A 25075-nucleotide genomic window follows, 5' to 3' on the forward strand; every position below is an offset into this window, starting at 1 on the left:
ACACAGGATCTTCCAGATCAAAAACCATTCTGTCTGTCTGATATTATATCATTTCTCTTCAGGTGTTCTACCCATTTAGTTTTTATTATTTTTTCCAATATTTTGACTATTACACTTGTCAATGATACAGGTCTATAATTGTGGGGGTCTTCTCTGCTGCCACTTTTGTAGATTTGAACTATTGTGTGTGTGTGTGTGTGTGTGTGTGTGTGTTTGTGTGTGTAGCATGTACATAAATTCAAGTAGAGTGGCTGTGTGTTATCTGTAGCTGCAGCTGTAAAGAAACACAATTTTTGTTTAATGAGGATATATATTTTATTCAGGTTTTCTTATTTTCAGTTCACACTCAGGAAAATGTCAAGCTAGTTCAATATAGTGCTATAGAGGGAAGCAATCAAAATAGGAAGATCAGTGAAGCAAAAAACAAGAATGTAGAGGAAAAGGATAAGTCCTTGAAAAAAATGAAGAAGAAACACAGACTTTCTCAAGATACAACTGCTACAGGTAATCAAAACTCATTCTTCATTAATCAAATTCAAAACAAAACTTGTACTCACCTAGTTGTGTTTGCAGGGGTTGAGGATTGGCTCTATGGTCTCATGCCTCAACTGTCAATCAACTGGTGTATAGATTCTTGGGCCTACAGGGCTCTGTGAAATCTACATTTGAAAATGTGTATGGGGTCTGCCTGCCCCACATCGCTGCCTAATGCATTTCATTTGTTAACTACCCTGACATGAAAAAAATTCTTTGTAATCTCTCTGCGGCTTATTTGGGTACCCAGCTTCTACCTGTGACTCCTTGTTCGTGTTCCACCTGTTCTAAATGTCTTGTCTTTGCCCACTCTGACAATTCCTCTGAAAATTTTGTAGGTGACAATCATGTTTTCCTGTACTCTTCTGTCTTCCAGAGACATGAGGTTTAGCTCCTGCCTTTCCTTGTAGCTCATACCTCTCAGTTCTGGAACTACTCTGGTGGAATACCTCTGAATCTTCTCTAATGTTGTCCTATGTTTAACTAGGCTGGAGCTGCATACTCCAAGATTGGTCTGACATAAGTGGTATACAAGCCTTTTAATGAATCCTTACACACATTTCTAAAGTCAGTTCTTATATTAGGCAATGTAGCATATGCCACGGATGATGTATTTTTATGTGGGCTTCTGGAGACAGGTTCAGTGCGATATCAACCCTCAGAGCTTTCTTTTTATTTGACTCTTGCAGGATTTCATCTCCCAGATAGTACCCTGTGGTTGGCTTCATGCTCCCTTCACCTAATTTCAATACTTTATACTTTTCCAAGTTAAACTTTAGTGACCATTTTTTAGATCATTCCTCCAGTTTGTCCAGTTTTAGTTATAAATTTTTAAGTTTTCCCACAATATGAGTATTAGTTGTTTTGGGCATCGTACTTGTCTTCCCTATGAATCCTACAATCTGCATGTATCCTATGTATGTATGTATGTACTTTTGCCTATATAAAATATTTGCATTATCATCAAAGTTCATACATTTATCACACATTGCATTCCCAGGTTTAATGTTTAGGTGGAGAGGGGTTTGGTGCTGTCTTAGTGCCATCTTGGCCAAGAGGTTCCTTGGATCATATGGTCTTGGGGGAAAGACCATCATGCATTCATTCATTCATGATGGTCTTGGGAGAACATTGTGAATGAATGAATGGAGGTTTTGGGGAGGCTTCAAGTGTGCTTTTTGGACCTGGCGAGTGTTTGGTTCCTGTCCCATCTCAAGAATGTCTGATCATATATTCAAAGCTCTTTTTGTTATTTGGCAGTCTACCAGCTGTCAACTATTTTCTATGATGTGTTTTGTTAATAAATATTTTGTTTAGAATATACTGTATGGAAACCAGCGATACTTTTCTTCATTGGCTACAAATATAAAAAATTCTATTTTTAAATATAAAGTACTGTACTTGTTTTATATTCACAAATAATTATTATATAAGTGTGCAATGTGTTGGTATGTGCTGTATTTGCAGAGCATTAAATCATCTAGATAGTAGGGCAAGTAAACCAATTTTAACTCAAATAATCTATGCTAGATTTCTTGGAAACCACTGTGGCACCACAATTGCCCTTCTTGGTCTCTGTCTACAGATTGTTGAGATGCCTGGTGGCCTCTGTCTACAGACTATTATGGTTCCAAATTTCTTTGATTTTGGTATTTTGTAAGGAATATATATTTATTACATATCTTATGTTTTCCACATTTTCAGCACATCAGTGTCTACTTACTGCTGAAGCAAGTACCTTGATCAGGAGTCCCAAAGAGCATATCTTAGAAGGGTCGAAGACGTCCATTATTTGGAAGTCATCAAACAGAAAAGAAGAAAGAAATCTTTTGAAGATAGTCAAGAAGGAATATGAATCTGTTGGAAAAGGGCAAATCATGATTCTTCAGAAGAAAATTACCAAATATTTGTCATGATACCTCATCAAACAAATAATAGATATATTTTTTGAGAATGTAATTGTCAGAGGTGACTCCCATCAAAACTTTATATCTTATTTCCTTTACAGAACAACATAATTTCTAAAAGAATTTTCCTATTTATGTAAAATATATGATTCATTATTGTAATAAACTCAATAAACTTGTGTTTAAAGTCAGTAATCCATATATTCATTTATCAATCCATTCTTGTGCCGTATGTGTAGAGAGTACGTGCAGAGACTTGAATTTTAACATGTTCCAGACTTTTAGTAAGGGAGCAGAGTGTTGTCTGATACTGTAATTTGTGGTGGTTGTAATTTCTGATTTTTGTTGATTAATTTGGGGTAGGGGGTAATTAAGGGTGGTGGATCCCCAGGCACAGTTACCATAGGCAAGACATAGAAAAATGAGTGAATAATACTGAGTAACTAGGACAGAGCAAGGAACATAGTATTTGACTTTGGAAAGAATGCCTACTATTTTAGAAACCTTTTTGCCAATATCTTGTATATGGCAATGGCAATGGCAATTGAGTTTGTTGTCAATGTGAATACCTAGGAACTTCACATCTACTCTTTTGGCAATTTGAGCATTGTTAATTCTTAGATCAATTTGATTATTGCACTTAATTACCAATTTTTTTTAAGTCTTGTAAATGTTAATTAAGGGTGCTATATTAAGTTGTAATAGAACATGGTTATACCAAATAACCATTATTATTCAAGCAAAGGGTTGCGATGGGACATCATTCAGTTATGTTAAGGTGAATGAAGTTACACAATCCTCACCAGAGCAGTTTGTTTCCCTATTAGATTGTAGTAATGAAAATTATTGTTTTTAATTTGTTTTTATTAAATAAAACAAAAACAAAATTAATACAAACAACTGGCATAGCTTCATAAAGAGCTTGTTGTAATTACACACAATGTCACTAAATGGAGTCAGTCACAAGCCATCTCACCACACGGAGTTAGCCAAAACCAGCCTGCCTCAAATTATAGTGCACTTATAGACTTAATCTGAAATTAAAATAAAATTTATTATGTTTTGATCTATGGTAGACCCTATATATATATATTAGTATATTAATAAAATAATAATGTTTGGGAAGGTTTGCAACTCGAGTGATTTCATGAAGAGCAATGATATTGAAAGGCAACTTAACAGTGAATGAAAAGATTGGTTGACAATGTATTTGGAACAGAAATCTGTACAAGAATCCTGCATTCTATTTCCTTGTGAGATAGAAGTGGTTGACTAGGTTTCCTTTCACCTAATGCCTCTTTTCAGCTAGCAGTAAATAGCATATAGAGTACAATGAGTTACACATTCAAATGAAGCCCCGCTGAGAGGCCTTGTGGCAAATGAGGCCCTGCGCCTTGCAGCCCCTATCTCCACCGAACACCGGTGTATTTGCGGCCATGCACGGGCAGACCAATACGACAGCCATGGTCTCATCTGTTGTAAGACACAGGGAAAGATTGCCAGACATGAAGCAGTCAATGACATCATCAAGAGAAGTTTGGCTACAGCTGGGTGTCCAGCACAAAGGGAACCTCAGTTGTGCAGATGTGACAACAGCCAAAAACACCCAGATGGAGTCACCCTGTAGCCATGGAGGAGAGGTAAACAGGTCGTATGGGATTACACGCGTACATCCACATTGGCTGATACCTATCTACCTTACAGCACAGTTGATGGAGGTGGGGCAGCCATCTTCAGGGAAATCCAGAAAACCAACAAGTACAGAGACCTAGAACGTTGTTACAGGTTCGTGACAATAGGCTCTGAGACTCTGGGCACCTGGGGTAAATATGCACGTAAGTTCTTAAAGGAGGTGGGTGAGGAACTCATTGGGAAAACTAAAGACTCACGAGAGGCCAGTTTCCTGTTCCAACATCCCAGTGTCGTAGTTCAGAGGGGAAATGCGTGCTGTATCCTAGGTACGCACCCAACCTCCGAGGAGCTGGGCGAGGTCTTCGAACACTGTTATATTGTTATATATATGTGTGTGTGTTCTCTGTAAACTGTAGCATTGCAATAAAATAAAATAAAATAAAACAAAATATATATATATAAATAATAATAATAATAATAGGAGTGGTAGGAGAGGAAAAGATTAAAGTGTTCAGTGAGAATTCACAAGGTCTTCTTTGAATACTCTTTATTTTCTTCGAGGATGTGGGTCCCTACAATTGCACCAGAGGTGGTACCCCTATTATATATTATATATATATATATATATATATATATATATATATATATATATATATATATATATATATATATATATATATATAATATATATAATATATATATATAATATATATATATATATATATATATATATATATATATATATATATATATATATATATATATATATATATATATATATATATATATATATATATATATATATATATATATATATATATAATATATATATATATATATATATATATATAAAATATATATATATATAAAATATATATATATATATATATAAAATATATATATATATATAAAATATATATATATATATATATATATATATATATATATATATATATATATATATATATATATATATATATATATATATACAGTGGAACCTCTATTAACGAGTGGCTCTATTAACGAGTTTTTCCAGTAACGAGCAAGCCACTCGCAGCAAATTTGTCTCTATTGATGAGCTCGTCTCTATTAACGAGTGAAACCACATGGCGCTTCCTAGCGTCTCGCGGGTTCTCGCAAATTCTCGGACGCCTCCGACGCCAGTGTTGTTGTTGTATCTCACACGACAAGCATCCCTCTGGATTTATTTGCGCTTTTCTCTGTGTTTTTGTGAACATCACGATGATGTATGTGATGTATGTGAACATACATCAAGCGAGTATGGCCAATACGCAACCTCGCCAGAGCTGTTTCCCACCGCCGGTTACGGTGGAAGGAAGACGGCCACGAGGAAACACAACATTTAAGAGTACGTAGCTTGTTACCAGTAACAGACAACCAAGAAACCTGCCAACGGGTAAGGACTGAGGAATGGATAACCGGGTAAAAGTCGGAATACGGAATGCCTTTGCGAGAGATGGGACAAGAGCGGACAGCTTCCTTAGCGGCAGCATCCGCATGCTCATTTAAAGACACACCAATATGGCTGGGAACCCAACAAAACTCAACCGACTTAAATTTACTGTGAACGAGAAACAGCCAATGCTGGATCTCGACAACTACTGGATGAACCGGATTAAAGGACCCGAGAGCCATGAGGGCACTACGAGAGTCAACAACAACCACAAAGGAAGACTGACAACGAGAAAGCAGGAGACGAAGAGCATAGAGAATAGCATAAAGTTCCGCTGTAAAGATGCTAGTCTCCGGAGGCAAGCGACACATATAAGTGCGATCAGGAAAAACAACAGAGTAGCCAACACCGTCCGCTGACTTAGACCCATCGGTGAAGACAGAAACGGAGCGGGAGTGAGAAGAAAAGTGCTCGAGGAAAAGGCGTTTTAGAACCGTAGGAGGGGTAAAAGCTTTAGTGATACGGGTCAAGGATGTACAAAACCGCGGAAGAGGGACCCTCCACGGGGGCAAAGAAGGAACAACACGAGGAGAAACATCAGAAATACGAACGGAAAGAGAATCCTGTAGGCGAGATAACCGGACAGAAAGAGGGAGGTGGTGAAGAGGAACAGGAACCGCAGGAGGGGTAAAAGTTAAAGCACGACAGAGGCGAGAGGAAGGATGTTGCAAGGACCGCGCAAGATAGCGAAGACAGTAGCGATCACGGCGGTCCTGGAGAGACAGGAAGCCAGTGTCAACATACAAGCTAAGGATGGGAGTCGAACGAAAGGCACCAGAACTGAGGCGCAACCCAGTATGGTGCAAAGCATCAAGACGGCGAAGAGTAGAAGGAGAAGCAGACGAGTAAGCAGGGCAACCATAATTGAGCTTAGACAGGACGAGAGAGGAATGTAAAGCAAGGAGAGTGCGCCTATCTGCCCCCCAAGAAGTATGGGACAAGACCCGAAGGAGGGTAAGGGCCTTAGAGCACTCAACACGGAGGTAAGAGATATGGGGAGACCAAGACAAACGAGTGTCAAGGAATAACCCCAAAAGCTTCGCGGAATCTTTGTATTCAAGGGGATGACCATAAAGTGACAAAGAGGGACGAAGAACAACCCATTTCCGCGTGAAAGTCATGGCACAAGTCTTAGAAGTAGAGAACTTGAAGCCATGACCTGTGGCCCAAGACGACACGGCATCAATTGCAAGTTGAAGCCGGCGTTGAAGGAGAGGCGAATCATCACCCTGACAACAAAGGGTAAGATCTTCGACATAGAGAGCGGAGAAGACACCAGAAGGAAGAGAGGAAAGAAGACCATTGAGGGCAACCAGAAAAAGAGTAGTGCTCAGAACACTACCCTGGGGCACACCTTCGTATTGCTGAAAAGAGGGAGAGAGAGCGGTACCAAGGCGCACCCGAAAGGAACGACGAGAGAGGAAGCTGCGGAGAAAGAGAGGGAGATGACCACGAAGGCCAAAAGAATGAAGTTGAGATAGGATATGATAACGCCAAGTGGTGTCGTAAGCCTTTTCTAGGTCAAAAAGGACGGCAACAACGGAGGTCTTCGCAGCAAAAGCAGTACGAATATAGACCTCCAAGTTCACCAGGACATCTGTCGTGCTGCGGCACTTGCGGAAACCAAATTGAGAAGGGGAGAGGAGGTGATGGTGTTCCAGGAACCACATCAGACGAACGTTAACCATACGTTCAAAGAGTTTGCAGACACAACTTGTGAGAGCAATAGGGCGAAAGTCCTTAGGGGAAGTACCCAGAGACCGCGGTTTGCGAACAGGGAGGACAACGACATCGAGCCAGTCCTCAGGGACTGACGACGACTCCCAGATCCGATTATACAGACTCAGTAAATACTGAGACGTGCTCGGAGGGAGATGGCGAAGCATCTCATAATGAATACCATCGGAGCCCGCCGCCGTAGAACCGCAGAGGGCCAGGGCAGAACGAAGTTCAGAGAGAGAGAGAAGGGATCATTATAGGGAAGCTGAAGATGAGTGCAGAAATCTAAAGGACGAGACTCAAGGACAGGTTTACGAAGAAGGAAAGATTGGGGAAGAAGAAGACCAGAGCTAACGGAAGAAAAGTGGGAACCCAGTTCGGAAGCGACCTGCAACGGGTCCGCCACAAGAGTATCATGGAGGTGAAGGACCGGTGAAACATCGGGAACGAACTTACCCGCTATCTTGCGGATACGCTTCCAGATCTGGGCCAGAGGATCTGGGCCGTAATTGTTGAGACATAAGATGCCCAACATTCACGGTTAGCCGTACGGATGGCCCTACGGGCCACCGCACTCACTTTCCGAAAGAAAAGAAAAGAATCGGTCGTCTGCCTACGGCGGTGCCTCTTCCAGGCTGCACGCTTACAGCGGACAGCCCGAGCACAGTCCACATTCCACCAGGGAACGCACTTCCGTGGACCCCGAGAGGAAGAGCGAGGAATAGAGCGGAGGGCAGCGTTGAAGACAGTGTCATGAAAGAGGAGGAGAGCGCGAGAGAGGGGCAGAAGGGAGAGGTCAGAGAGAGTAGCACGGAGGGAAAATAGGGTCCAGTCCGCCTTAGCAAACTGCCACCTAGGGAAAGAGAGGGAAGGGCGAAAAGAGAAAAAGGAAACAAGGATGGGTAAATGATCACTTCCATGGAGGTCATCAAGAACCTGCCACGTGAAATCTAAGTAAAGAGAAGAAGAGCAGAGAGAAAGATCAAGACAAGAAAGGGTGCGAGTCCGAGAGTCCAAATGAGTGGGCTCACCAGAATTCAGAAGAGACAGGGAAGAAGAGAGGAGAAACGGCTCAAGGAGGCGACCCCGGGTATTCGTCAGAACGTCACCCCAAAGAGAATGACGACAATTGAAGTCACCCAGCAGGAGCACAGGCTCTGGCAAGGAGTCTAGGAGGTGTTTCAAATCAGGAAGAGAGAGCGGGACACTCGGGGGGAGATAAATGGAACAAACTGTGTACCATTTCCCCACAAAGATACGAGCAGCAGAACAATGGAGAGGCGAAGGAAAAAGTAAAGGAACAAAGGGAACATCAGCCCGAATCAAGAGAGCAGAAGAATTAGAAGCCCCAGCAATGGCTGGGGGGGGGGGGGGGGAGAGAAAGGAATAGCCACGAAAACGACCGGGACGAGCACCAAGCATTGGCTCCTGGAGACAGACACAAAGGGGCGAAAACCGCGAAATCAGAAGTTGGAGTTCGAGGAAATTGGCGTAATAACCTCGAACGTTCCATTGAAGAATGGACAACGACGAGAAGAGAAAGGACAAAAACAGAGAACAAGGAAGAAACAAAGGCGAAAGAGCAACAGAGCACATTAAAGAATATCAGGGTCGGGATCAGGGTCAGCAAAGTCAGGGTTAGGGGGCATGGGTAAACTGAGCAACAAAGATGGAGGGAAGGAAACGGGAGAACAGATCAGAGGTGGGCGGGCAGGGTCCGGAGGAGGAGGAGGAGGAGGAGGAGGAGGAGGAAGAGGAGGAGACAACGGAGAGGAGCAGTCAAGGACAGCAGCAGGAAGAGGGGGAGTAGAAAGAGGGGAGCGCACCCCAGCAAGAGCAGCAACCGAAAGGGAAGCAGGGGCCAAAGAAACCTCCATAGCAGGAACAGGGGGCGCAAGCACTGAAACGGGAGGGGAAGGAGCAACAGAGCCAGAAGGAGGAGCTGAGGAAGAAAGCGAAGCCTTCTTACCCGCCGGGGAAGAGGAAGGAGAGGAGCCAGGCTTACGCTTCTGACTTAAAGAGACCGGTGTCCCAGCAACTACGTACCGGGCAACGGATTCCAGTGTCTCAACAGGAGAAGCCGAACGAGAGCACACACGACGGCCGTTAGGAGAGCGATGGACATCCGCCCGCACCGACAGGCGGTGGGGAGAGCCGATAGATGGAGGAAGAGGATGGGAAGGAGGATCGGAGGGGGACGAGGAAGAAGACACAGAAGACACGACAGACCGGGTAGAAGGAAGGGGAACCCCAGACAGAGGACCAGGAGGAGGATCCTTCGGGAGAGAACCCAAAGGGACAGAGGAGGGGGCAGTGGGCGCATCAGGGTCCAAGGCCCGGAAACAGTTGTGAGTCTGAGGAAGGCGGGAAGGACGAGGAGAGGAAGAGCGCAACATGCGAGCATAAGAGATATTAGCATAAGGCGGGAGCCGGCGAACCTGGCGCCTCGCCTCAGGAAAAGATAAACGCTCCCGGTGCTTCAAGTTGAGGACGGCTGCCTCAAGCTTGTAATGGACACACGCACGGGAGAAGGTAGGATGGGCCTCACCGCAGTTGAGGCAACGAGCCTGGGGAGAAGCGCACTCCGACGTAGAGTGACCTTCGCCACCACACAAAGGACAGAGAGAGACAGTCCCGGAGCAGCGGAGGGCACCATGCCCAAACCTCCAGCACTTGTTGCAGAGCCGAGGAGAAGGAATGTACTCCTGGACAGAGCACCTGGCACCAGCAAGAATGACAGAGGGTGGAAGGGTCCTACCATCAAAGGTAATCTTCACAACCCGGAGGGGTTGACGGCGACTACCACGAGGGGGACGAGTAAACGTGTCCACCTGGAGAATAGAATGGCCCTGGGCAGCGAGGATATGTCGAATATCGTCGTGGCAGTCGCGCAGGTCCCGAACACCGATCGCAACATGGGGCGGGAGCAAAATAGTGCCAACACTGGCATTCAACTGAGCGTTCTTCGAGACCCGAACGGGGGTCTCGCCAAGGCAGGATAAGGCAGCCAAGCGGGAAGCAGCATCCTGAGAAGGAGCAGCAACGACACGTGTACCGAGACGAGTGGGGTTGAAAGTAATGGAGGCATCCACGGAATCAATGAGATGTCGATGGAGGGAGAAATCGTCAGGAGGCGCAGAATCAAGAGGGAGGAGATCAAAATATTTGGTCCACGAAGCGGGACCAAACAAGGCTTGATAGGTAGCAGAACTGGAAGGAATCGAGCGAGGGCGGCCGTGACGAGGACGGCGGTGAGAACCCCCAGAGAGGGGTTAAAAGGCGCAGTAGTTACAACTAGAGAAGGAGCCGCGCCAGGGGACGAGGTAGTCACCACTGGGGGCTTGGGGCTCGACCCAACCACAGAGGAGGGAGGGGAGCCAGGGGAAGGAGTCAGAGAGGCCAAAGGAGGAGCAAGGTCGGGGCCCAATGCAGCGGAGGCTACAGAGCCCGGTCTTCCAATACGGACCGACTCGGGGGCTTGGTCGCCCACCCCACGAGCCTGAGAAGGTAAACCAGAAGAAGCCGAAACAGGGGTTATCATCTTGACGAAAAGAAGAATTCATTCACGAATGTGCCCCCACACCCACCATGGAGCCACAATTAGAGGCAGGACACCCAACAAGAAGCTATCGCCAATCTTGTCGGGGCCTCCTAGGGGTGCGTCGTGAGTATACGCCCCACAAACGCCACCTTAAGAAACCGACAGTCCGTCGAGATCGGGTTCAGTGACGAAGTGGGGATTGACAATAAAAGGTTCCCCTCGCTCTCGACGTCGGGTACTGCAGTTCTACGGGTGCAAGAGTATGCCTCCTCAAGCACCCGGGCGTCAAAATAGAAGAAGTCCAAGGGAAGAACCAGAACGAGCAAAAGGTCGGCAGGAAACGGCAAGCAGATAGGAGAAGAGGGGGGAGAAAAACGAAACAGAAGGAAAAGGAAAAGATGCCCAGCAGAATTGGAGAGGACGGCAGCAGGAGCACAAGGCTAGAAAAGGACAGAGGACTGTCCCAAGGAACATCACACTCCGGCAGCCGCCCACTAAGCCCCCACACGGCGACAACGAGCTGAGCGGGGAGGGGGCGCAGATATCAAGCCGCCTGCTATTGCTGTATCTATCGATGATTTCCGTGTTTTTTGTCAAGACTTCTCTGGTGATGGTCTGGTTGTGGGAAGAGATTATATGTTCCTTAATGGAGCCCTGTTGCTTATGCATCGTTAATCGCCTGGAAAGAGATGTTGTTGTCTTGCCTATATACTGAATTCTTTGAGGCTTACAGTCCCCAAGCGGGCATTTGAAGGCATAGACGACATTGGTCTCTTTTAAAGCGTTCTGCTTTGTGTCTGGAGAGTTTCTCATGAGTAGATTGGCCGTTTTCTTGGTTTTATAGTAGATTGTCAATTGTATCTTCTGATTTTTGTCTGTAGGGATAACGTTTCTATTTACAATATCTTTCAGGACCCTTTCCTCCATTTTATGAGCTGTGGAAAAGACGTTCCTGTAAAATAGTCTAATAGGGGGTACAGGTGTTGTGGTAGTTGTCTCTTCAGAGGTTGCATGGCGTTTCACCTCCCTTCTTATGTCTTCAACGAAACCACTGGAGAAGCCGTTGTTGACTAGGACCTGCCTTACCCTACAGAGTTCTTCATCGACTTGCTTCCATCCTGAGCTGTGGCTGAGAGCACAGTCGACATAAGCGTTAACGACACTCCTCTTGTACCTGTCTGGGCAGTCACTGTTGGCATTGAGGCACATTCCTATGTTTGTTTCCTTAGTGTAGACTGTAGCCATGTAGCTGCAGTGTGGAAACCTCCGCTCCTTTCCATGACTGTTACATCTAGAAAGGGCAGCTTCCCATCCTTCTCCATCTCGTAAGTGAAACGCAACACAGAATTCCGCTCAAATGCCTCCTTCAGCTCCTGCAGATGTCTAGCATCAGGTACCTGTGTAAAAATGTCATCAACATACCTGCAGTATATGGCCAGTTTCAAGTTCATGTCGACTAAGACCTTTTGTTCGATGGTACCCATGTAGAAGTTCGCAAACAGGACACCTAGGGGAGAACCCATGGCAACCCCATCTACTAGCTTATACATGTGCCCATCCGGGCTCAAGAAGGGTGCCTCTTTAGTACAGGCTTGGAGTAGTTTCCTTAGAACGTTTTCTGGTATGTCAAGAGGAGTACAGGCCGGATCACGATACACTCTGTCCGCTATAATCCCATATTTGGGATGCGTCATATTTAATAATATATGTCTACAGGAAAGACTGTTACCAAAATATACTAAAATTATATATTATATATATATTATATATATATATATATATATATATATATATATATATATATATATATATATATATATACAGTACAACCTCGATTCAACGTACCCCGATTCAACGAATCTCCGGCTAGTTCGCACACTTTTCAGGCCGGATTTACTCACCTGGTTCGACGAACAATGGTTCGCCGAAGCGGGGGATATTCGGATTTGCTTACGACGTCGAGACAGAGTTCACAGACTGGTGGAAAACTTTCACATTCTATCACAGATTACAATTATTAATTCCTTCATATGACAAGTTCGATCACACAAGTGGACCACACAAGTGGACCGCACATGTGGTCCACAAGTGGTCCACAAGCTTACGATGTTGGGACAGAGTTCACAGTGGTAGAAAAACTTTACCATACCATCACAGATTACAATTAATAATTACTTCATATGACAAGTTGGATCACACAAATGGACCACACAAGTGGACCACAAGCTAACGATGTTGGGACAGTTCACAGAGTGGTGGAAAACTGTTTCATTCTATCACAGATTACAATTAATAATTCCTTCATAAGACAAGTTGGATCACACAACAAGTGAATCATATGAACCAAACACCAGCCAGAATGGTCCACAAGAAGTGACGCATATTAACCAAACACCAGCCAGAGTCGTCCACACAAGTGAACGACCGAGTTTCAATGATTTTCGTTCACCGATTTGTGGCACACATATCTTTGTAAATTAACTTAAAGGCTGAAGCGTGAATAGCTAGCTAATATGTTGAAATCCTCTTATATACATTTTCTGTGATGAAACAAGACGAGTGAGGGTGGACAGATAGAGGGTGGAGGGTGGAGCTACCTCGTATGGGCCAATAAGCCTTCTGCAGTTACCTGTATGTTTCACCTCACATTTATCCCTTATGTATCCCCCCATGTTTTCACCTTTATTATATTATCACCTGACCCAGTGCGGGTATAAAATCAACCAGCATTGTAAGATCTGTTCACTTGAGAATGAACCATGGAGGTTCGAAACGTTGTGCAAATTGTATAAATAAGTGTAATACACTCTATAGTAAATCACTTCTTTTCTTCACCTTAAAAGTACGAAAATGAGTTTTGGAGAACTCCTATTTCTACTAAGCCCTGATGCTAAGAAAATAGTTAGATGGATAGAAGCCCTAAACCAGAAAATAATAAATACAGAATATGCGGTCATATTCAATGAAACATGTTTGAAAGAAAACCTGCTGCCAGTATACACCAATATATATATATGTCGTACCTAGTAGCCAGAACGCACTTCTCAGCCTACTATGTAAGGCCCGATTTGCCTAATAAGCCAAGTTTTCATGAATTAATTGTTTTTCGACTACCTATCCTACCTAACCTAACTTTTTTGGCTACCTAACCTAACCTAACCTATAGAGATAGGTTAGGTTAGGTTAGGTAGGGTTGGTTAGGTTTGGTCATATATCTACGTTAATTTTATCTCCAATAAAAAGAAATTGACCTCAAACATAATGAAATGGGTAGCTTTATCATTTCATAATAAAAAAATGAGAAAATATATTAATTCAGGAAAACTTGGCTTATTAGGCAAATCGGGTCATGCACAGTAGGCTGAGAAGTGCGTTCTGGCTATTAGGTACGACATATATATATTGGTGTGTATATATATACAGGCATACCTCAGAATGCGAGTTTAATCCGTTCCTGGAGACGCCTCGCCTTCCGAAAACTCGCATTCCGAAGTTAATTTCCCCATAAGAAATAAAGGGAAATGAATTAATCCGTTCCTGACTACCCCAAAAACCCCACATCAAACTAAATTTTTATACCTAATTCATCTAAATAAACCTACAAAACTATGTTCCAGTTATTACTTACCTTGCTGTCGAGTGCTGTAGGCGTATGGAAGATGGTGAGGAGGGGGGAGGAGGAGTGGAGTTACTGTTTGGAAGGGGAGTCCCCTTCCATAATCACATCAGGCAGTGAGGACCTTTCTGGTGTGCTCTCCCTGGGACGTTTAACCTGAGTGCCACTAGGTCCTGGTTGAGGCTCACTGCTCGATTTCCTCACCACAAATTTGTCCATGGAAGCTTGCTTTTCCCTTCTTCGCAAGCTCTCTCTGTAGTAAGTCATCACATTGTCATTGAAAAGATTAAGACAACGGCCTACTACAGCTTTGTCTGGGTGAGTATGTTCAAAAGTTGTTTGAATCTCTTCCCACATCTGACACACCTTCTTAATTATTGCAGAAGGGACACTCGCTGGTGCTGTTGGTGCTGCTGCCACCTCCTCCTCCACTGCAGAATCATTCGCTGCTGTGTTGGCTTGCTGTTCCTGTTGAAGGGCTAGGAGTTCTTCGGTGGTCAGTTCTTCGTTGTGTTCTTCCACCAACTCCTCCACATCATCACCATCCAATTCCAAGCCCATTTGCTGGCCTAGACTAACAATTTCCTCAACAATAGGCGCATCATTTATAGGCTCAAACCCCTCAAAGTCTAGTTCTCTCACACCTTCAGGCCACAATTTTCTCCAGCCAGAGATCAGGGTTCTTTGAGTCACTTCTTGCCAGGCTTTGTCAACGAGTTTTAAAGCACTACAAATGTTAAAATGCTCTCTCCAGAACTCTTTGAGGGTGAGGTTTGTGGCTTCAGTCATTTCAAAACATTTCCGGAAAAGTGCCCTTTCATACAGTTTCTTAAAATTCGCTATGATTTTCTGGTCCATAGGCTGAATTAGAGGAGTGGTGTTAGGAGGAAGGAATTTAACTGTGAGGAATTTATTGTATTGAGGCATCAAATCATCTTCCAAGCCTGGAGGATGAGCAGGAGCATTGTCAAGGAGAAGCACGGCTTTGAGTGGCAATTGTTTCTCCTGCAGATATTTTTCTATGGCAGGGCACACCACTTCATTCACCCACTCCGAAAAAATAAGCCTAGTGACCCATGCTTTTTTATTAGACTTCCACATCACACACAAACGGGTTTTCTGCACATTATACTGTTTGAAAACCCTTGGATTTTCAGAATGATACACTAGCAAGGGTTTAATTTTCAAATCGCCACTCGCATTTGAACACAGCACAAGCATAAACCTATCTTTCATAGGCTTGTGTCCAGGCAAGGATTTTTCCTCCTTGGTAATGTATGTCCTCTTAGGCATTCTTTTCCAAAACAGTCCTGTTTCGTCACAATTAAACACTTGTTGCGGTAGGTATTCCCCAGTCTCTGCAGACTCTTTAAATTCGTCAATAAATCGTCCAGCGGCTGGTTTGTCTGAGCTGGCTGCCTCCCCATGCCTTGTAACACTATGGATACCACTTCTCTTTCTAAATTTTTCAAACCAGCCCCTGCTTGCCTTAAACTCTTTCTCATCTGCATCACTCGTTGCAGGGGTCTTCTTTAGAAGGTCTTCGTGCAACACCCTGGCTTTCTCACAAATAATGGCCTCCGAAACACTATCACCCCTCAACTCCTTGTCGTGTATCCAAATTAATAACAACTTTTCCACTTCTTCAAGTATTTGTGGTCTTTGTGTCGTTAATGTTCTTACTCCTTTTGCCACATTAGCACTCATAATCTTATTTTTCTTCTTAAGTATAGTGCATATTGTTGATGTGGCTTTCTTGTACTGCCTACAAAGTTCAACAACACGTGTACCGTTCTCATGCTTCCGAATGATCTCTTGTTTCTCCTCTATTGTCGTCCTCACATGAGCTTTCTGGCCTTTATCCTTACCACTGGCTTTCTTGGGACTCATGGTGAGATATATAATAACAAATTGTATAGACAAATCACCAAAAATCCAACAAAACACTGAAAATCCACGACAAGAATTGATGTGGGGGTAGTCACTGAGCGCGAGACAATGGTGAACTGAGGGGCAGCGGGGCGACGATCGCCGAACGACCACGCGCTAGGTCGGCTGTACGCGTATCAACAAACTCGCGTTCAAACTCGCCTCCCGAAGTAACCATCGCCTTCCGAGACAAATTTTTGGAGTAAATACACCTCGCCTTCCGAAAACCTCGCATACAGGGACAATCGCATTCCGAGGTACCACTGTATATATATATATATATATATATATATATATATATATATATATATATATATATATATATATATATATATATATATATATGTTGTACCTAGTAGCCAGAACGCACTTCTCAGCCTACTATGCAAGGCCCGATTTGCCTAATAAGCCAAGTTTTCATGAATTAATATATTTTCTCAAATTTTTTTGTTATGAAATGATAAAGCTACCCATTTCATTATGTACGAGGTCAATTTTTTTTTTATTGGAGTTAAAATTAACATAGATATATGACCGAACCTAACCAACCCTACCTAACCTATCTTTATAGGTTAGGTTAGGTAGCCGAAATAGTTAGTTTAGGTTAGGTTAGGTAGTCGAAAAACAATTATTTCATGAAAACTCGGTTTATTAGGCAAATTGGGCCTTGCATAGTAGGCTGAGAAGAGCGTTCTGGCTACTAGGTACGACATATATATATATATATATATATATATATATATATATATATATATATATATATATATATATATATATATATATATATATATATAGGGGGATGGCACTCGAGGCACAGTGAAGTTAACGACATCATCAAGAGGAGCCTCACCACAGCTGGATGTCCAGCTGAAAGAGAGCCCCGTTACCTAACGCCCCGTAACTCTGATGCTCTTATTGGTCGCCCAGATGGTATCACAGTGAGCCCCTGGAAGAATGGCAAGCAGTTGGTATGGGACTACACGTGCGTATCAACCCTGGCTAACACCTACATTAACCTCAGTGTTGCACAACCAGGTGGCGCTGCCACCCACAGGGAAGCAGCCAAATCCCGTAAGGCCCACATATACCTGCTTGATGGGGTTCTGGGAGTTCTTCTACAGCCCAAGGTGTCATGAAAAAGAAGGAGGGGGCGAGGGAGAGGCAGATCAGAGAGGTCGGAAATAGTAGCACGGAGAGGAAAGAGGCGCCAGTCAGCCTCGGCAAACCGCCACCTAGGGAAGGAGAGAGGAGGGCGAAAAGAGAAAAAAGAAACAAGGATAGGAAAATGGTCACTACCATGGAGGTCATCAAGGACCCGCCACCCGAAATCTAAGGAAAGGGATGACGAGCACAGAGAAAGAGCGAGACAAGAAAGGGAGCGAGTCCGAGAGTCCAAATGAGTGGGCTCACCAGAATTAAGAAGGGACAGGGAAGAAGAGAGAATGAAAGGTTCAAGGAGGCAACCCCAGGTGTTCGTCAGCACATCACCCCAAAGGGCATGACGACAATTGAAATCACCCAGCAGGAGCACAGGCTCGGGCAAGGAGTCTAGGAGGTGTTTAAGATCGGGAAGAGAAAGTGGGACAGTGGGGGGGAGATAAATGGAACAAACTGTGTACCACCTACGCACAAAGACACGGGCGGCAGAACAGTGGAGAGGCGAGGAAAAAAGTAAGGGGACAAAGGGAACATCTGAACGAATCAAGAGAGCAGAAGAATTATGGACTCCAGCTGTCGCTGGGGGGGGGGGGGGGAGGAGAGAGAAAAATAGCCACGGAAGCAACCAGGACGAGCACCAAGCATCGGCTCCTGGAGACAGACACAAAGGGGCGAAAACTGTGAAATGAGAAGTTGGAGGTCAAGGAAATTGGCGTAAAATCCACGGATGTTCCATTGAAGAAAAGACATCGGCAAAGAGAGAGAGGAGAGTAACAGAGAGCGAAGAAGAAACAAAGGTGAGGAAGAAACAAAAGGTGAGGAAGGAACACAGCACTCTAAAAAAGCGCAGAGTCAGGAGCAGGGTCAGCGAAGTCAGGGTTAGGGGGCATGGGTAAACTGAGTAAAGAAGGAGGGAAAGAAGCGGGAGGACAGACGAGAGGTGGACGAGCAGGGTCTAGAGGAGGAGGAGGGGGAGGACGAGGGGGAGGACGAGGGGCAGAAAGAGGGGAGCGTACCTCAGCAAGGGCAGTAACCGAGACGGAACTGGGGGCTAAAGAAATCCCCACAATAGGAACAGGGGGCTCCACCACCGAAGCGGGAGGGGAAGGAACGATAGAATCAGAGATAGGGGGTGAAGAAGAAAGAGAAGCCTTCTTACCGACAGGGAAGGAGGAAGGAGAGGAGCCAGGTTTCCGCTTCTGACTCAAAGATACGGGCGTCCCAGCAGCAACGTACTGGGCAACAGACTCCAGCGTCTCGATAGGAAAAGAAGAGCGAGAGCGAACAACACAACCATCAGGAGAGCGATGGACGTTGGCCCGCACAGTCAGGCGGCGTGGAGAGCCAAGAGACAGAGGGGAACGACGGGAAGGAGGACTAGAGGGAGAGGAAAAAGAAGACACAGGAGACGTGACAGACTGGGTAGAAAGAAGGGGAGCCCTAGACAGAGAACCATGAGGGGGACCTTTCAGAACAGAATGGAGGGAAACAGGGGAGGTGGTGGTGGGCGTGTCCGGGTCTAAGGCTCGGAAACGGTTGTGAGACTGAGAAAGGTGGGAAGGACGAGGAGAGTAAGAGCGCACCACGAGAGCATAGGAGACACCAGCGAAAGAGGGGAGACGATGAACTTGGCGCCGAGCCTCAGTTAAAGACAAATGGTCTCGGTGCTTCAAGCTGAGGACAGCCGCCTCAAGTTTGTAACGAATACACGCATGGGAGAAAGTAGGGTGGGCTTCACCGCAATTGAGGCAGCAGGCCTGGAAAAAAGTGCACTCCAACTTAGAGTGACCCTCGCTTCCACACAGGGGACAGAGAGAGACAGGACTAGAGCATTGAGGGCACCATGCCCAAACCTCCAGCACTTACCGCAGAGCCTCGGAGAGGGAATATATTCCTGAACGGAGCATCTGACACCAGCAAGAATGACAGAGGGCGGAAGGGACCTACCATCAAAGGTAACCTTCACAACCCTAAGGGGCAGACGTTGATGACCACGAGGGGGACGAGTAAATGTATCCACCTGGAGTACAGAATGACCCTGGGCCTCGAGGATATGCTTGATATCCTCGTGGCAGTCCTTGAGATCCCTAACACCGGTCGCAACATGGTGCGGGAGGAGAACAGTGACAACACTGGCATTCAATCGGGCGTTCTTCGAGACCCGAACAGGGGTCTCGCCAAAGCAGGATAAGGCGGCCAAGCGGGTGGCCGCATCCTGAGAAGGAGCAGCAACGACACAGGTACCAAGACGAGTGGGGTTGAAGGTGACAGAGGCATCCACGGAATCGACAAGATGCCTATGAAGGGAAAAATCATCAGGAGTTGAATCCAAAGGTAGGAGGTCAAAGTATTTAGTCCATGTATCAGGACCAAACAAAGCATGGAACGAAGTAGGATGGGAAGGGAGCATACGAGAGCGGCCATGGCAGGTATGGCGATGAGAACCCTTAGAGAGAGATGGATCAAAAGGTGCAGTAGTCACAAGAAGGGATAGAGCCGTGCAAGGGGACGAGATAGTCACCACAGCAGGCTTGGGGCTCGACCCAACCACAGAGGAGGGAGGGGAGCAGGGAGGAAGAGTCCGGTCTGGGCCTAAACCGGGTTCTGTAGCGGGGGCTACAGATCCCGGTCTTCCAGGACGGTCCGACTCAGGGGCCTGGTCGCCCACCCCATGAGCCTGGGTAATAGAAGGCAAGTCGTTATCCATACAGCAAACCAAACAAAAGAGATGGGACCTGGAACCAAGGGATACCACCTACCAGGGCAACCAGGAAGGCCGAGCGCGGGCCAGTGCAGTGCAGATGTCAAGCCGCCTGCTCTCGCTGTGTCTATTGACGATTTCTGTGTTGTTTGTTAAGACTTCTCTGGTGATGGTCTGGTTGTAGGAAGAGATTATATGTTCCTTGATGGAGCCCTGTTGCTTATGCATTGTTAATCACATGGAAAGAGATGTAGTCTTGCCTATATACTGAGTTCTTTGGGGCTTACAGTCCCCAAGTGGGCATTTGAAGGCATAGACGATGTTAGTCTCCTTTAAGGCGTTTTGCTTTGTGTCTGGAGAGTTTTTCATAAGTAGGTTGGCCGTTTTTTTGTTTTTATAGTAAATCGTCAATTGTATCTTCTGATTTTTGTCTGTAGGGATAACGTTCCTATTAACAATGTCTTTCAGGACCCTTTCCTCCGTTTTATGAGCTGTGGAAAAGAAGTTCCTGTAAAATATTCTAATATGCGGTACAGGTGTTGTGTTAGTTGACTCTTCAGAGGTTGCATGGCGTTTCACCTTCCTTTCTATGATGTCTTCAATGAAACCATTGGAGAAGCCGTTGTTGACTAGGACCTGCCTTACCCTACATAGTTCTTCATCGACTTGCTTCCATCCTGAGCTGTGGCTGAGAGCACGGTCGACGTAAGCATTGACAACTTGTACCTGTTTGGGCAGTCACTGTTGGCATTGAGGCACATTACTTATGTTTGTTTCCTTAATGTAGACCGCAGTGTGGAAACCTCCGCTCCTTTCCATGACTGTTACATCTAGAAAGGGCAGCTTCCCATCCTTCTCCATCTCGTAAGTGAAACTCAACACAGAATTCCGCTTGAATGCCTCCTTCAGCTCCAGCAGACTTCTGACATCAGGTACCTGTGTAAAAATGTCAACATACCTGCAGCATATGGCAGATTTCAAGTTCATGTTTTTGCTTCTGTCCTATAGAGACCAGGCAAGGTATCCCTACATTCTTGGACTACCCTTTCACTTTTGAAACAATTAAAAGTTTCATTAGTTTTAGAAACTATCGGTTTCATTTATTTAGTAGGATTTTCTTGCCCTTATTCTCTTATATTGAGTACCGGGTACAAGATTTCCTGCGATTTTGATTGACTAATTATTTAACATCTAATATTAACGTTAATTGTTAACGATTGAATTTCCACAGGATAGTTACCAGTTGCCACGTCATCCTGTTACTGACACTTATAAAATCACAGGTATATTCCGCTGTACATTTATTTGCTACTGTAACCCCGCGATTATCCGGGATTCAAACATCCGGAAAACGCCCTTATACGGCCAAAATCGTGATCGGATAAAGTTATCACAATATCCGGCCAAAATGGCCACAGGAACCGGATAAAAGCTGGTTTGGCCGGATGAAAATACGGCCATACCGTATTAATCCTGTCTGTGGCTCTAGACGCACTGTGGAGGAGGGGGTAGGGTGGGTGGGTGGTGTTGGGAGGGTGGGAGGGGTGCGTCAGGAGGGACCACCTGGGTACAGGAATTACCATTAATTTTAGAACAATTAATCATAGCCAAAAACAAATGAAATAAGTACTAGTAATTAAGTAATAACAAATAAATAAGTTTCCTAAAAGCATTGTGCACAGGCTGAAGTTTCCTTCAAAAATATTGTGAATTTTTTTCCTCCTGGCGGCCTACGTAACGTGCTATAGCTGCCCCACCCCAAGTGGACCTGTCCAACACTGGTCAACCCATGTGCGTCCGTCCCTCGTGTTATACACAGTGCTGCGCCATTAGTGAAATATTTTTTTACATAACTTTTTTATTTTCATAGTAACTTTGAACATTTTTGGCCAAGACTATGTCTGGTAGCAGCATCAGTCGTTCTGAAGGTGTTAAGAGGAAGAAAGTTGTCCTAACAATTAAAGACAAGTCACTGTTATACACCTCAACCAGTGCGGCCTCACAGTGTTGCGCCATTAGTGAAATATTTTTTTAAATGACTTTCTTAATTTTCATAGTAACTTTGAACATTTTTGGCCAAGAATATGTCTGGTAGCAGCATCAATCGTTCTGGAAGTGTTAAGAGGAAGAAGATTGTCCTAGCAATTAAAGACAAGCTACGTGTTGTTCAACCAGTGAGGCGTCACAGGCAGCCAAGCGCCTTCAACAAGTGAGGCGCTACAGGCAAGCCAAGCGCCTTCAACAAGTGTGGCGCCACAGGCAAGCCAAGTTCCTTCAACAAGTGAGGCATTACAGGCAAGCCAAGCGCTTTCAACAAGTGAGGTGCCACAGGCAAGCCAAACGCCTTCAACAAGTGAGGCGCAAGCAAGCGCCTTTAACAAGTGAGGCATCACAGGCAAGCCAAGCGCCTTCAACAAGTGAGGGCATGCAAGCGCTTCAACAAGTGAGGTGCAAGCAAGCGCCTTCAACAAGTGAGGCCTCACAGGCAACCCAAATGCCTTTAACTAGTGAGGCTTCAGCAGCTGGCAGTCAAAACTAACTTAGCTTAATGAACTGTACAGTAATTTTAAGTGTTAATTTTAGTGTTGTGTTAGTATAGGTTACGTAAATTGTTAAGAATTTTTAACTTCAAGATGTGTGGCATCGATCAAGAAGACGAACACCAACAAGGTAAGTTGAGGTTTCTAGTAGAATATTTAATAATTATATGTGGCAAGGCAATTCAAATTATGTTGTTTGTAGTATAAAAATACTAGTTGGAAGTGGTTAGTTTTGGACTCATAGGTGAAAAAGTACCATTACCCGAAAAATGTGATAATCCGGCTGGGGGTCCTTCCCATATAGTCCGGATGATTGAGTGGAGACAGTATATATATATTAGTACATTTTGGTAGCAGTCTTTCTTGTAAACATATGTTATTGAATATGACCAAAAAACCAGCGTTGAATGTAATGAAACGCCATTTTCTGGGCGAGTCCCGGAGGCTCCCCGGAGCTATCCCAGGCTGATATGCTAATGTCAGACTTTGGCATCAGTCATGTGTATGGAGTTCTTAGGCCTACCGGGGACCACGGCCAGAACCGGGCCCCCTCAGAGAGGCAAGGGGAGCAATGGCCTATAGAAGCCCCCGTGTAGTTGGAAGCATTCTATGTCTGCCATCGACCGGAACAGGCACCCAGAAAGGTAAGCGCCCCAAAACAAACCCCTATTCTGGTTAAAATTGCTACCTAAAACCGAACTAGTGGATAGAACTCCCCAACCGAAAACAAGCAAACTAGTGTGACGTTACACACTGCCGCGCCGCTGTCTGCGCAGCTCGAACGCACTTCTCAGCCTACAATTCAGGGCCCGATTTGCCTAATAAGCCAAGTTTTCCTGAATTAATATATTTTCTCAAATTTTTTTCTTATGAAATGATAAAGCTACCCATTTCATTATGTATGAGGTCAATTTTTTTTTACTGGAGTTAAAATTAACGTAGATATATGACCGAACCTAACCAACCCTACCTAACCTAACCTAACCTATCTTTATGGGTTAGGTTAGGTTAGGTAGCCAAAAAAGCTAGGTTAGGTTAGGTTAGGTAGGTTAGGTAGTCGAAAAACAATTAATTCATGAAAACTTGGCTTATTAGGCAAATCGGGCCTTGCATAGTAGGCTGAGAAGTGCGTTCTGGCTACTAGGTACGACATATATATTATATATATATATATATATATATATATATATATATATATATATATATATATATATATATATATATATATATATATACACACACACACACACACACACACACACACACACACACACACACACACGGGGCTACTCAATTTGGAGACAGGACAGAAAAATTAGGAAAGGCGGTGGCGTTGCTGTGCTGGTAAAAGAACACCTAAAGGTGAAGGAAATAATGACTGCCAATCCACAAGAAGTTGACATAATAGCACTAGAGATCTGCCATGAGGATGATAAACTAATGATAATAAATGCATATAGTCCACCGCCAAGCAGCACATGGTCAAAGGAGGAGCTAGATAGTAAACGTGAAGGTCTTATAACAATAATGAGAGAGATTATAGCGAGAGCGGATAACGATAGATCACGACTGTTGATAGTCGGTGACTTCAACTTGAAATCCATAGACTGAGAAGCATATGAAGCTAAAACAGAAGATTTTTGGACCTGTAAATTTGTAGACCTCATCCTGGAAACATTCTTGTATCAACATGTTAAACAAGCTACGAGGATGAGGGAAGGGGACGTTCCCTCCATGCTAGATTTGATATTTACCAGGAAGGAGGAAGAGATATTTGACATTCAGTACCTTCCTCCCTTGGGTAAAAGTGACCATGTCTTTTTGAGAATAAAGTATGCAATGCGTTTTAAGCTGGAAGAAAATAAGGAGGTTGAAGCAGTTGAAAAACCAGACTTTAGGAGAGGACATTATGGTGACCTTAGAAATTTTTTTAGTGAGTATAATTGGACAGACTTGATGCTAGGCAAGGAAGTGAATGAGATGTATGTCAAGTTTTGTGAAATATATGATAAAGGCACAAAAAAATTTATACCAAAACAGAGAAGCAGAACTAGGAAACAGGATTGGTTCAATAGAAATTGCGAGAGGGCTAGAGACCAAAAGACACAAAAATGGAATCAATACAGGAAGAGGCCGAACCCCCAAACATACCAGCGATACAAAGATGCGAGAAACAACTACACGGCAGTGAGGAGAGAGGCAGAAAGAAATTTTGAAAAAGGGATTGCAGACAAATGTAAAACAGAACCAGGTCTATTCTATAAATTCATAAACAACAAATTGCAGGTAAAGGATAATATTCAGAGGTTGAAAATGGGAAATAG

General features: G+C 44.4%; 1 protein-coding gene across 2 annotated transcripts in view; it reads right to left on the reverse strand.

Moving 5' to 3' along the window:
• Positions 1-3284: 3284 nt before the first annotated feature.
• Positions 3285-25075, reverse strand: part of LOC138354518 (uncharacterized) — a 95210-nt gene continuing 73419 nt past the window's right edge. For both annotated transcript variants that reach the window (XM_069308887.1, XM_069308881.1), the window contains one exon: positions 3285-3475. The gene's annotated coding sequence lies outside the window, so the exon portion shown is untranslated. The remainder of the gene's footprint in view (positions 3476-25075) is intronic.

Source organism: Procambarus clarkii, chromosome 6, assembly GCF_040958095.1.
Source record: "Procambarus clarkii isolate CNS0578487 chromosome 6, FALCON_Pclarkii_2.0, whole genome shotgun sequence".
Taxonomy (NCBI): Eukaryota; Metazoa; Arthropoda; class Malacostraca; order Decapoda; family Cambaridae; genus Procambarus; species Procambarus clarkii.